The 15,146-nt window shown below is 34.9% G+C and overlaps 1 protein-coding gene across 1 annotated transcript in view; it reads right to left on the bottom strand.

The window, feature by feature from the left end:
• LRRTM4 (leucine rich repeat transmembrane neuronal 4) overlaps positions 1-15,146 on the bottom strand; it is a 627,516-nt gene that overhangs the window by 45,153 nt on the left and 567,217 nt on the right. The window lies entirely within an intron of this gene.

The following is a 15,146-nucleotide window of genomic DNA, read 5'->3' as shown; positions in this document are numbered from 1 at the left end:
TGGCTGGCATTTGGGGAGTGAATTAATGGATAAAAGATCTCCATTTCTCTCTGTGTCTCTTCTCTCTGGGTTTCTGCTTTCTATTCCAATAAATAAATCAATAAAAAACAAACGCCACTGCCACTTTTCCCCTTAGTATTTTATTCAGTCTTTTCAGTTGTTTCAAAGCAGCTTGCAGAAGCTGCTATGTCTTAGATTTTAAAACTAGCGACACAGGTGATGACACAACTTGGCATCCAAAAGCCCTCAAGTGGATAGTGACTCTTCCCGGATGAAGCAGTTCTCACCCACACTCTGAGTTCGCCTTCAACCATCCATCTGAAGGGACATCTTTTCCTTTCCATCAGGGTCCTCTACCTTTTTTTTTCTGCCCTGTATGTTTTGCAGATGAATGTGTTTATGTGGGACACAAATGTTGAAACAAAGTAGCTGGGAACGTGACCAGGACTGACTTCAAGCACATGCGACTTGTATACCCTTCCCAAGAAGTGCCTCGTGCTTGCCCTATTAGATATATTTTTGAAAAAGCCTTCACATTTTCATTTTACTTGACCTAAACACTAATGATCCAAATTCTCAGCAGTTGAAAGTCAATCTCTGTTTGGAAGGTTGGAAATTGCAAAAACACAGTAAAAGAAAGCCTGAAACTGTATTTCTTTCTTCTCTAGTCTGATTCATTTTCTTTATTATGGACTAAGTTTACTCCTTTTCATTTCTTATGTTAATCCCCCATTTTCCTTACTCTTATTATACAAAAATTTGTTTCATAAGCATTGTATTTCAAGCACTGAGACTACTTTTTCCTTCTAGCAATAAAACATGGAAATAACTTATACCCCTTTTGATAAATGGAGTTATTTGAACTTCATAAAGTACTAAGAAAAAAATTTATAGTGTAACTGAATAATAAACACAGCTTGCAGAAGCCTTTGAGGTCTAGAAAAAGGATTGGAACAATGCACGCTTCCTCTCATCTCATATATCTAATCCAATCGCCAGATCTCGGATCCATTGTAGTCACTTAACCACCACATAAACTTCTTTGACATTTAATTATATTATGTATATGCCCGGTTCTATAGAGGAACTGATAGAATGAAGACTTCATTGAATGTTTTTCTGGCTACTCACCAGTGAAATGCACTCAGAGAAAGGATAGTGGTTAACGAATGCTGATAGGTATAAGGACCCCAGCAGTAAATCCTCCAGGCTGAAGGGACTGCAAGGTTGGCCTGAGAGTTTCAGCTTGCTAAACTCTCCTTTAAATTGACTGAGAGCACTTGTTGGGATTGAAGTAAAATTTCAAAGGCTAGTCATGAGCCTGCTAACAGCCAGCTACACCAAGAGACATTTAATTGAATATAATTATAGTCTATAAGTTAAGGATGGATCACTTCCAACAACAACAGATTCCTGGAGAAAAGACTGTTACACAAGAGGTTGTTTAGCAAAGCAGCAGCTTTGTGTTGTGTGTGTGCATGTGTGTGTTTGTGGCCAGGCTAAAAAAGAGATATTTAATCTCAGTTGGGGATTATATTGAATTTATGCATTCAAATTAGGTTTCCCAAGGTCATATTTAGAAAAGAGTTTGTATATTGTCCTGTGAAACTTCCTTAGATCTACTGAAGAAGGAGTGTGTGTCTATAGCTCATCTGGAAGGGAATACACAGCAAACTGTTCCATTGGGGAACTGTTAGGAGCAACAGTTTTTCTTTGTTTAAATCATCACCGAGTGGTGTACTCTTGCTTCAGTCACACTTAGACCATCGTTCATCAGTCGTCTCATCGTGTCTCTTATCAACCCTGGGCTTGCTCAACTTTGCTGAATGTCAGAGAAATATAAAGCCTGAATCTGTGGACAATTTCATGACAGGAAGTCCCCAAGACACAAACTACAAAAATATCTATTGCTATTTTATTCTTTGTCTCATATTCTTTCCATTTTATTTCAAATTTTAAAATTGTAATTATGTATTTTGGATGCAAATTTATGTGAATATTTACGAAAAAGAGTTTCAGGCAGCAAAATGATGAAGTAGGCCAAGTTAAACTTCGACAGGTGTTATTTCCCTTTGAGTTTTGACTGGGTACTGATTGATAGCTTTAGATTTTATTATTTAATGGAAGGTTGGGGTTGGACAGATAAGAAAAATGTGAGAGGGCCAGGGGGAGATAGGGTGGATATTAGTACAGTCGTTAAGACACTGATTTAGAGGCCCGTGTTCCCCATTCGTAATGGCTCAAGTGGTTCAATTCCTGTCACCCATTAAATTACAAACCTTAGCTTTAGCCTGCTGTTTTGAGAGTGACCCAGTAGCTCTCATTCTCTCTATATATGTAAGTCTCTCTTCTCAGTCTCTCTCAGTTCTCTGATTTTAAAATAAAGAAATAAGAAAATATTTGGGATCTGACATGTTAGCCTGGTGGCTAAATTCTTTGTCTTGCATGCACCAGGATTCCATAATGGTGCCAGTTTGTGTCCCAGCAGTCCCACTTCCCATCCAGCTCCCTGCTTGTGGCCTGGGAAAGCAGTAGTAGATGGCCTAAAACCTTGGGACCCTGCACCAGTGTGAGAGACCCAGAAGAAGCTTCTGGCTGCTGGCTTCAGATTGCTTCAGCTCCAGCTCCCTTGGGGAGTGAACCAGCAGACAGAAGATCTTGTCTTATATTTATTTTATTTATTTGAAAGCACAGTTGCAGAGAGAGGAGGAGACAGAGATGGGGAGGGATAGGGACAAGCTTTCCATCCATTAGTTCATTCTCCAAATGGCCTCAATGCCAAGAACTGTTCTAGACCACAGAAAGGAACCAGGGGCTTCTGTGTCTGTAACATGGATGTAGGGATACATGTGATTTGGTCATCCTCTACTGCTTTTTCAGAAACATTAGCAGGGAGCTGGATCAGAAGTAGCACGGTGAGGTCTAGATCCTGTGCCCATATGGGATGCAGTACTGCAGGTGTTACTTAACATTACACTCCACAGCACCAGCCATCATTTTTGTTAACAAACCTTTTACCAATAGTTGTAGATTTATAAAAAAAAAATCACAGATTCATACAGAACTTCTATAGTATCAAATTTCCTCATATGACATGTCCAAGTTATTTTAACATCTTATATCAATTAATATTCCATTGCCAGCATTAACAAACCAAATTAGCACATCATCATTATTATTTAACTCTACTCATATATCCTTAATTTTTCCTGATATTATTTCTTTATTCCTGAGGCCCACACTAGACTTAGTTTCTGTCTTCTTAGCTATTGATTTATGACCACATTTTAGACTCTTCTTTAGATGTGACAACCTTCAGCGTTTTGAGAACAGTTCCTGTGCAGTGGTCTGTGGCATGTTTTAAAGCTCTAAATTCCAATTCTTCTGACGTTGTTGATTTGGCTTGCCAAAATGATGCGCTTTGTAAAGTAACATTTTCATTAACTTTATCCAGAGTATGGGATTTATCCATGTTGATGCTAACATTGACCCTTGTTTGCCATTCTTATTCCCTAAAACTTAAATTTTTCTTTCATTTGGTAAAGTATACTCCTTGAAGGAAGGTGATATATACAACCCTTAAGGAATAGTGAATTATGCTCCATCTACTTGAGGCAGAGGTAGCACAGTTTATTTGCAATTTGAATAGAAATTTTTAAAATTCTATTCCATTTTTTCAATTACCAGTGACCTATTAGCATGATGATGCTCTTGGTGTTAATTTCATTATACCATTTTGATATTTATTCTGTTGTTGTAATTGTTCTGTCTTGGTGAATTGGGAGCTTTTTCATTTGGTTCTCTATATCCTTTTCAGATGAGCATCTATTTTGTGATATGATAATCATAGCAATATTGGAAAGATTTCAAAATCCAAATCATTTCAACCTTTCTCAATATAATCATAAATCCTCCAATCAAAGGTCATGGAGTGGACAGGGTGGTTGCTTTGCAAGCTAATCCTCCACCTGCAGTGTTGGTGTCCCATTTGAGTGCCAGTTCTGGTCTCAGATGCTTCATGCCCTGGGAAAGCAGTGGAGTATGGCCCAAGGCCTTGGGGCCCTGCACCCATGTCCAACTGGCTCAGCTCTGTTTGTTGTGGTCATCTGTGGAGTGAACCAACAGATTGAGCACTTCTTTATCTTTCTCCCTCTCTCTCTGTAACTCTGACTTTCAAGTAAAAACAGCAAAAATATGAAATACATCTCTTCAAGAAGAATTCAGGCAGTGATGTTAATGAGGAGCAAATGTTTAAAGCTAGCTGCTTCCTCTTTACAACAGCCCTTCTACCACTGCTACAGTCCTCTCCAGTTGTTAGTGATAGAAAGCGGTACTATCTCCCTTCAAAACCAATTATTTCATAGGTGTTTTTCTACAAATGAGATCACTATTGTGATAGAATATGGTCTCACAAACTTTGAGAAGATGAACAAGTTCCTGTGTCTATGAGTAAACCTTAGGTTGAAATGAGATCGCACATTTACCATGTAAATGGAACTTGAATAAGCAATAAGTAATCTATATTATAGTTTTGTTTTCAAAATAGGAAACCTCTGCCTGTGTTATCCCTAGGTAAATGGTTTCTATGGCACGGATTAGGGGCAGGTAGAATTGTAAAGTGGCCTCGTGCATCTGCTTTGTAAAGCACATTTTTTTTTTCCTGCTTCCTTTTTAACAGTTTCAGCAGAAATCTCCTCACTCCAGGGCACTTAGTAATTTCCAGCCAACAATTTGACCCTTTCTGTCATAGGGGGCAGCATCTCATAAACTAAATAGCAGGGCACACAATAAATCATCTAATGTTTTGACTTGTTACTTAATGCAGTTCTACTTGGCAGACATTTGTAGAGTAGCAATTCTATGCAAGCATGGGCATATGCAAGTCAACACAGTCCAGAGGGACAGTAGATGCATAAATAATTACAATTCAGTGTAATTACAATAATGTTATAGGTAAACCTCTTTGGGTTTTATTTTCCCAATGGTAGTGATTGATTGATTGATAAAACTGTAGAAAACGCTTACTTCAAAATGAACCACTGATTATAAATTTTAGTTCCCAAAATATAAAGTCTGATAACACAGAAATTAAGATTTTTTTCATCTCCTCACCCAAAATAATCTTATTTTAGTTCCTTGGCGTTGATATTTCACTGCCTCTTCACACTCTCACACACATTATGTATTTGTCATTAAAATTTTAGTATTGGGTATAGAATCTGATAACATAGCATATCATAGCTGTTCAATAAATTTAAATTTAAAAATCTAAATAATAATAAACTAATTAATTGTAAAATCAGCTTTAGGTGCACAAAGATTTGAGTATAAAATCGAATGATTTCTCCTAGATCTCTTACCCTCACATATGCATAGTCTGCTCCACTTTGAAACTTGGTATACCTTTTCACTCAATACTTTAGGAATTAATCTCAGAAAAGTGTTTTCACATATGCAAAATAACAAATGTAAAGAGTTATCCACTATAACCCTCTTTATTTTAGCAAAAGATATAAAATAGTGGAATTTTCCACAAGACAAGTCAGACAAAATCAATTTGAATGCATAAAGATACAGAGATTTTAAGTAGTATGAAAATTTCCCTGCACTAATAAGAAAAAATACAAAAGATATAATGGCAAGTGGAAAAATATTATAATCAAGATGAGGCGAGATAGGCTCAATACACCATTACTTGGGTGGAATAGAAAAAATAATTCATGCATTTGCATCCGTTTGTGTGCTTGAAGGATACACTCTGTTCTCCTTTCTGGGGACTAGCCTCAGATTAACCATGGGCTTTTTGGACACTGTTTTTCTTTGGAAGAAAATGATTTCCTAGTGCAATAGAGCATTAATGCTTTCCCATACAAAAACTAAGAAATGGTTTTGCATCTTTGTGCTTGGGGGAAGTGTGCTCATAGCAAAATGAGCTGCACAAAGGAAAGAACACAGCTTTGAATATCTGTCGTATGTGTTTAGGACAAACCAGATAATGGTATAAAAGCTCAAAATTTAAGTATTAAAAAGATACATTTGTGTGGATCAGAATAAATCTTAAGAATGAATTAAGTCTTAATCTCTGAACAATTCATGAATTCAAACTGAGGAGGGGGAAGGAGAGAATTGAAGATGGAAGGAGTATCCGAATCCAGTGTGAGTGCTCGGAATAGGTATGCTTACTTCTAAATCAAAGAAAAAAGTGACCTCAGCTGCTTAAAAATTTATACTGAGAAACAATGGAAAATGTTATACATAATGTGTAAATCAGAAATTTGATTTATATTGCTCCTGAGTCAAAAGGTTTACTAGTGTATTCACGTTGACATGAATGCTATACAGATGTAAAAGACCAAACGACTGAGGCGTTAAGTGGAGTTGGCATTCAAAAATAAGAGACCTAACATTTACTTTAAATGTGAGTCTAGTAATTACATAAGCAGCACCTCTTAATCCTCACACAGATACTATGCTTACATTATTATTTATAAAAACGGAACAAATTTCATGTATTGCTTAAGCCCAGGTTTAAGAGCATAATAGTATACCCCAATATATCGCTATTTCCCTCTCCCTCCTTCTTCCTCTTTTATGTTTCTTTATAATTTTTATAACAATATAGTTGCATTTATCTTTATAATAAAAAGTTTAACTCTCCACAAAAAATGTCAGCACTAGTAAATATAAAATGCACGGTTCTTCAAGAGTATAGAAAATGCCATACTACTTTTAAATACTAATATTGGCCTTGCAAGGATTAAGAAACTTATTGAAGGTCAGGTAGCCGGGAAACGGATGAGATTGCACTCAGTTACTCCATTATTGGCATCACAGGTGCTGAGAGCGATCAGAAGTGTAGCCAGCGAGTGAGGATATACCTGTGAAATAACTACCCAAGTCTTTGGAAATGTCCTTGGGAATCTTTAGTATCATGGTGAAAGGAAATTTGCTTTAAAATGTCTTTAAATATGTCTTTGGGCAAGATATACTTTAGTGATCCTATCTAGTGTGTGTTAATGAATATGGACTGTAAGGTAACATGATCCTACTTCAGATACACCATATTTATGCCTTTCAAGTAAAAACATTGTGTTCTCCGGGGAAGGCAAGTTGCAGCATTTAGCATAGAACCCGTCATTATTCATAAAAACAATCATGTTGAACATGAAACGAAGGGGTTTCATGCCATTTTAAACTCTGAATTAATAAAAAAGCAACCTTAAGTTGTTTAATAACCTAATGAGGATGCAGATGACAACGGAAGTATGAAAAGTTGTGGTTTGTAGCTTTTGCTCACACACACAAAAATAGCTACAGTGAACTATTTGTTGTAATACATGATTAGACTGATGAAATGTTTCTTTTCTAAATGTACTATATATTTTAGAAATAATAAATCAAAAGATAAAATTTAACTTTTAAAAACTTATTTTTAAAAGCATAGTTTGTTATTGATTCACTCTGTTTCCTTAGTGAATGAATAATATGGTGGGATTTGCTGTGTAGAACATAGCTTCTCACATTATCAAATTTCTGTCCAAAAGAACCGAAAATAGCAAAAAAAAAAAAAAAAAGAAATGTGTGAAATCTATGCTGGCCTTACAGTCACAACTTACTGCACTCCCAAACATGACGTATGAACTAAAATGGCCTTTCAAATTCCTCTGCCTGAGCAAGCAAACGCTAAGACAAGAAAATATTCTATCCTAGAAGGAATTTGTCATAAGTAGCCTTTACTTTCTCCTTTTCTAACTTTGTAGTGCATCACATTAGTATGTGCTACAGGATACAATGGAAATAGAAGGAAAGGCAAAACAAAATTCTAGGACACATTGCTCTTTTCATTGTAGTCTTAATATCTGGGAGGCTGTATCACAGATGATGTATGGTTAAAAAAAAGATCTAATTTTAAATATATACTTCTTGAAGGAATTAGGTAGCTATCATTCCCCAAATACATGAGTGTATATATATATATCATATATATAATACATTATATATAGTGTATATATATATCATATATATGATAATATATGTATATATAATGTATATATAATGTGTATATATACACATATACATATATGTATATTATATTATATATGTATGTATTATACACATGTATGTACTATATTATGTATTATATATTATATGTATGTAATATGTATGTAATATATGTATTATATATGTATGTATTATATTATGTATTATATATTAGATGTATATATATTATATGTATATTATATGCACATTATATTATATATGTATGTATATGATATATAATGTATATAATGTATATATACATATATAATGTATATATAATGTATTGTGTATGATTATATATAATATCAAATATATAATCATATATATAATAATCATATACACATATATGATTATTTCTAATGGATTTTCCTATAAAGAATTCCTTATAACACCTTTTCAATTAACATAAAACTTGATGAAGAGAGTGAAATTTTCTTTCAATTTAAAAAAATAGGAAAGTAAGCTTGCGTATCACTCTGTATAAAACCAATAATATGTATTTGAATTTCATCCTACATAAAACTGTGAGGGCTATTATTATGACACTAAAAAAATTGAAAATGATTGAGGTAAATAAAGGGATCTGTCACAGTTGTTTTTGAATTCTCTACTTTATTTCATTGTTTATGTGGAGGCTGTGAAAATTAGGACAAAATGTTGGGACATCACCTATTGCACCTGACATTCATACTATGCATAGAATATTATCATAAAAGTCTGATGTTGTACATTTTGTTGTGAAATTGTAAGTCATGTCGGAATATTGAGTAGGGTCCTGTAGTCTACTAAAACAAAGGTTGCAAAAAATGGGAAATATTGATGCATACAAAAAAGCAAGTATGATAAAGTGAAAGAATGCCATGCAGCAGTCTGTAACTACACTTAGAAAAAAATGAGATACTCTTACAGCTAACTACAGCATATATAATCATAAGAAAATAATTAATGATGTGAGAATGATTGAGACTAACTGACAATTAGTAATCTTGGGGGGGCAGGAATAAGATGACTGGACCTGAATCCGGTAGCATCCTAAACTGCTGGTTAATCCTTGTCAACTAGATGCTACTCCTGGGGCAGACTTCAGTGAAGTCTGTGTTTTCTTAGATCACTCTGGCAAGCTCAAGTTCCCATTTACACTGCTTATGATTCTCAGCCATAGCCAAGCAGCAATTTATGCTATATTTTTTAAACAATGTAATTTTAACAAACATGTTATGACAACCTGTTCTGTTCTTCCTCCTTTCATCTTTATAAACTAGCTGCTCAGTTGCCACTTTGGAGCAACTATTATGGGCAACTGGAATGCTTATTTCCTGAGGGTATAATTCTCTCTTTGCCTCCAAGGAATCCCTTTATGCTCTTATTCGGTGTGCCTGAACTTGATTTCTAGGTTGATAGTTGTAAAAATGCAAAAACAAACAAGTAAGCAAGCAAACAAAAAGAGTCAAAACTTGCACAGAAGCATATATTTAAAAGGATGACTGCTTTGTTTCAATGATTCCATTAACCTACACTGAATAATTTGAGGTTGTTGAGTATATATATTTGGCCTTCCCCATTCCAAATAGAATTAAGTTAAAATAGAAAACAGATTGAGTGTATCCTTGGGGATTATATATCATTGAAGATAGATGTCTACTTCCCATCTTCCTTGAGTTCTAACACAATGATGGAATTTTTAAATAGAAGAAAACATTCATTGTTTCTGAAATGTTGCAGAAAATTTATACATTTGTCTACGTGTAAAATTTAGAAGACTTAATTGAATAAAGACCTTGGAGACCAAATCTATTTCAAGGGAAATCAAGAAACAGTAAAATAAAAAGTAATAATGGATATTTACAGCATTTTGCTGCTTGTGGCATGGATCATTTTTGCAGACAACTGTGAGTCCTTGGTATTAGCTGCTTTGGAAAGAGGTGCAGTGGGAGGCAATGCAATGATACATCCAGCAAATGCCCTCTACAGCAGGAATGCAGAGGTGGGTTTTCTCCCAGAATTGTCAATGTTCCTTTTATTCATATGATTTATAAAGAAAATTAATGGTTGAACAAGACAAGAGAGCAAAAAAGAACCTCACCAGTGAGTCAATTCTTATCACCCAGCCTCTCCTTTCCTCCTGGGCCATTCTCACATTCTAGCACAGTACCAAGTGTGAGGAAGGCTGCTTTTGCAGGATTCCCAAGAAAATAAATCTATGCTAACTTTAGAAAGCTATGTAATGGAAGAAATTATAATTATGTGAGCAAACATAAAACAAACCCGATTTGACCTATGGAAATATTTAGTAGAATTTTGCCAATAGAACATGCAGAATATATGAGATGCGAAATACTTGATATGGTTAAGAAAATGGGTTGACCAAGAAAATAAGAAATATGAGTGTAAATGACATAATAAAGAAACGTGAGTTAACAAACATACTTCAACAGAATTTAAAAAATCATAGGAGTGGTGAATTCAGAAATTATAATTTCTTATTCACAGTAAATCCAAGAATTTATTAGCTACTAAGAAAGAGGACAAGGGAATGAGAATATTGTTTTCTTATACAAAAAAAGCAATGTTACAGTGAATCACAATAGCAGAAATAATAGGAAACAAACAAGAGATGCAGTGAACTTAGATGAAGAAATTCCTGAATTTTCAGAGGCCAAAAGTTCATTGTATTACCTGTGAGTGAACCCAATACATATAAAGACATTGGCTTCGCTCCAAGAATCAAAAAACAAAACACCTGTCTGTAGTCAGAACCTGCTTAATAAATGTATCAAGTCAAAGAGCAAAGAGTCAGAACTTCACAGGAAGCATGGAGAAGTCACTCTGAAGTGAGAAACAACAAGTACTAAAAGTAAAGGCAGGATCTTCCCTAACTCTAACTTCAAGGTTTAGTCTGAACCAACACACAACATTCCATACCCTAAGTGGATGTGCAGCTGACTTCTCCGTAACACTGAACTCAGTTATCCTTGAGGCCATGAACCACAACATCAACAAGAGCTCTAAACGTATTCAAAAAAATAAACGTTTAAAAATTAAACCTTATAGAACTACAGGCAAAGCCATTAGGAAATCAGAAGTCAGAGAAGCAAAAATCGACAAAGTAAAAATGGTTCATTTCATTATTTTGCATAATAGAAAATGAAAAGAGCATTAGCAATAAAATATCAAACTGCAAAGAAAAGGATGCCATAGTAAGATTCAGACTGCATTGGACAAAGCACCTTTCATAAGAGGAAATTAAAGCGCTTTCATCTATCTGTTGAGCCATATGCATAAACCAGTAGTGAGCATTTAGTATAGAAACTTAAGATGCTAGCTGGGATCTTCACATCCCATTTAGGAGTGTCTTGCTTTGATTCCTGGCTAATGACAGTTCTGGGACACGGTAGAGATCCTCAAATAGTTGGGTCTCTATTAACCACATGGGATTTTTGGATTAGATTTCCTTCTCCTGGACTTGGCTTTGCTCAGCCTTGCCTGTTGCATACATTTAGAATGTAAGTCAGCACAACATTCTGTCTCTCTGCTTCTCAAACAAAGAAATAAGAATTAAAACAAAAATATCCCCATGACATTGAAGTAAACAAATACATCAAAACAATTACACAAAAGAACTAAGATTTTAAAAAAGCAAATGAACACATAAACATCTAAATAATTAAACTGACTAAAAATCCCTATTAAAAGAAAAGGTTCTTGGCACTGGTATTATGGTATAGTAGGCCCCCAGTTACAACATGGTATCACCTATTGGAGCATACATTCAAATTCTGCTACTCTGTTTCCAGTCCATCCTCGAGCCTACGTGCCTGAGAATATAGAGGGTGAGGGGACCCCAGTGCTTGAGCCCCTGCCAATTCATCTGAAAGACACATATCTCAAGTTCCAGCTTGATCAATCCTGACCCCAGTGAATAAAGATGTCTCTGCATTTCAGATAAATAAACATATTTACACATGAAAGAGTTTCAAATTCAATATGTGAAGATATATGCATGTATATTTAAAATGTATGTTCAAATTCCTTGATATTCCTCCCTTCCAGAAGTGAATCCCAACTCTGCTCCTTGCAGGTGTTTACTGGGTTTAGTGATTCACTTCTAGGAGAATGAGGAGAATCACAATGAGTGACTTCAAACGCAAGGCCACATCCTTGTTATCCAAATGTTCTTGGACGCTCCGACATGAGTATGCTCAAAGTCCCTGGAGAAGGCCTTGTAGTTGTAGAGGCTCAGATACTGATGTGCCACACACAGGTGCTTTGACAAGTGAGGCCTTGGAAGCTGCTACAGACTACTCAGACCTTTCCTCCAAGGGAGAGAGGAATGCTTCTCTCCCTTCCCTAATCTGCCTAACCAAACCAAACCTGCCAAAACAGGAACACAATTGCTTTCTGTCTTCTCATTGAAGTTTCATTAACCAGAGAGAATGAAACTCATTCCGCAGGAAGGCTGAAAGTCCGATTTCCCATCTAGAGCACAAAGCAACTGTCTACCAGCAACTGTCTTTTCCTCAGGCACCGTTCATTTTCCCCCAAAAGAACTTACATTTACAATTATCTACACACTCACTTCCCTCTCTCACGAAGCCTGCGCTTAAACATCTGCCCACTGTCCTTTGAGTCTCACATGTTCCTTCACGTCCATACATTTTGTATGCTTTTTTCTTTTAATATACAGTCTTATTTCTTATATTAAAAGTTTTGAACCTTCAATAAAAATGTTAGATCTTCTTTAGCTAGTGAGGAACATGGCTGTCCTCAATGCCCATGAACCACGGCCACCTTGAAAGTGTTTTCTCCAATCCTAGTGACACCAAGATGACCACCCATGATGGCACTGAGTAGAATTTCATAAGAAACATCGAACCTCAGTATCTCAGCTGAGTTACCACTAGATTTTTAGCGAAGAGAAACTGTGTGAGATAATTAAAGTTTTCTGTTTCAAGTAATTAAATCTTAAGACAATTTGTTAGGCAGCAATATGGAACTCATATAGCAAAATACACCCACAGAGATGCCAAAATCACTGTATTCAATTTTCAATAATCAATCTGAATGAAAAAAAAGAAAGAAAATTCAATATTAGAACTTAGGCAACATACATGAAAATATTAGTATCAATAGTCAACAATAAAATTCTACTAATGTTTTGCACAAAACTAGAATGCTACTTTCTTATCATTACAAACAAAAAGTAAGCCATAATGATTTACCTTTTATTCTATATATCTATAGTATTTTAAATAATTTTTGAAATGAATTATTATGGAAGGTGAACAGCAATGAATACACAATCATACAGAAATCACTTACTGCTTAGTCACACATGCTTTATAGAGACACATACATGTATTGGCACACATGAAAACACTGAAATAAATCCTAAAAGTGGGCAAGAAATGTTGCTTTTTATGAACACGGCAAGGGTAAACTAAATAATGTCTAACTAAAAGGAGAACACACAATTAAATTTTTACATCATTGTTTAGTTCTACATGTTACAGCTGAATGAAAATATTACATGTAACATAATAAAAATCAGCGAATTATTTCTAAGCATCCTTCTGGCAACTGGGAACAGAAGTATTTCAAAAGTATTCTAGTAAGCAAAATAAGATCATAATGTGGGAGATTAATTTAGTTACTTAAAAATTAAAACTTGTCACTATCAAATATATAATCAAAATTAGACAGCAAAGTGAATCTTTGCAATATATCTGCTCAACAATATGTTAAATTTATATTGCACAATGCCCAGGAGCATAAAATCATATGAATATACATATTTTACTTCTTAATTATAATGTGACTCATGATCCATTTCTTGTTGCCTTATACACTATAACCCATTCAACTTCAGTCCACTAGTCTTACAGAAAAGCCTGAGACCAGGGAGTTAGAGAAAAATTTGTGCTCCAGTGGAAAATTATATTATCTAAGTGACATGATTCCAGGTTCTCTGATGTTCAACTTTCATAGTGACTGTTTTAGAACCATGCAAACTCTTAGGAATGTGAAAAATAATTCTCGGCCATTAGATGTGTACATTTTTTTTTTCTGTAGTAGCTAAATAACTTTTCCCAAACATCTGCTCCAAATGGAAAGAACATTTGCCTCTGTTTGTATGAACTTCCATACATGATATTTAACTATGTGTGTTCCTTGTATTTCTAGTAGTTGCAACATCTACTTGATTTCCTGCTAAATTAATGACAAGAACACTATTTTTAGCATCGTTTGTATTTATTTTATATATGCATCATGATCACAGGTTAAAAATAAATGTTTTCAAAATATTCTTGGGTATCTTCATGGTGAAACACTAAATTACAAGCTATTTGATAAATTCTTAAATGAGTAGTATTTACATAAGTACAGTTCATTAAGTTAATCACTAGTCTGATTTAGAGATTGTTTATGTTTGTAATATTAAGGCAAAAGTAGTCATTCATAAACCAAGATTACAGCCCTCAGGGGAAGTTAGAACCCCACGAGAATATTTATGTAAACATTATTGTTTGTACATATTTGATACTTTCTAAATAACTTTCTGAATGAGTGACATTGATAGTGATTCAAAAAGTAGCACAGTATTGTACATATTCTGGCCTAACAGTTAATGCATTCTTGGGATGGCTACAGCCCACCTTGGAATGCTCTGTCTTCTTAAGTCACATCTTGATCCTAGCTTTTTTCTAACGTATACTCTGGGAGGCAGCACCGATGGGTCAAGTACCTGGATTTCTGACATCCTTATGAGAAACCTGCGGTGAGTTCCTCCTCTTGGCTCCAGCCCCAGGTGTTCTTAGCACTGTATGAGTGTACCAACAGATGGGAATCTCTTTCCACAATGAATAAGATAAATATTTTTAGAAAGATACTAAGGATCATTACTGCTTCATGGCATTTAGAGCAAATAAAAATGACAAGGAATTTCCAATGGTAGGCCAGGATTTATGATTAGATTTGATGAACCATCAAGAATGGATTCAGTTTGAATGATAGGAGATGATGGAATGCTTTTCAAATAGAAATCAAATGATTCAGGTAAGACTTCAAACGCTTCAAATAATGCTTGAAGTATACCCAATTCCTCCAAT

Source organism: Ochotona curzoniae, unplaced genomic scaffold, assembly GCF_017591425.1.
Source record: "Ochotona curzoniae isolate NIBS_2020 unplaced genomic scaffold, NIBS_Ocur_1.0 contig_883, whole genome shotgun sequence".
Lineage (NCBI taxonomy): Eukaryota > Metazoa > Chordata > Mammalia > Lagomorpha > Ochotonidae > Ochotona > Ochotona curzoniae.
Note: the sequence above shows the minus strand (reverse complement) of the source record. Positions and strands in the feature narration are given on the sequence as shown.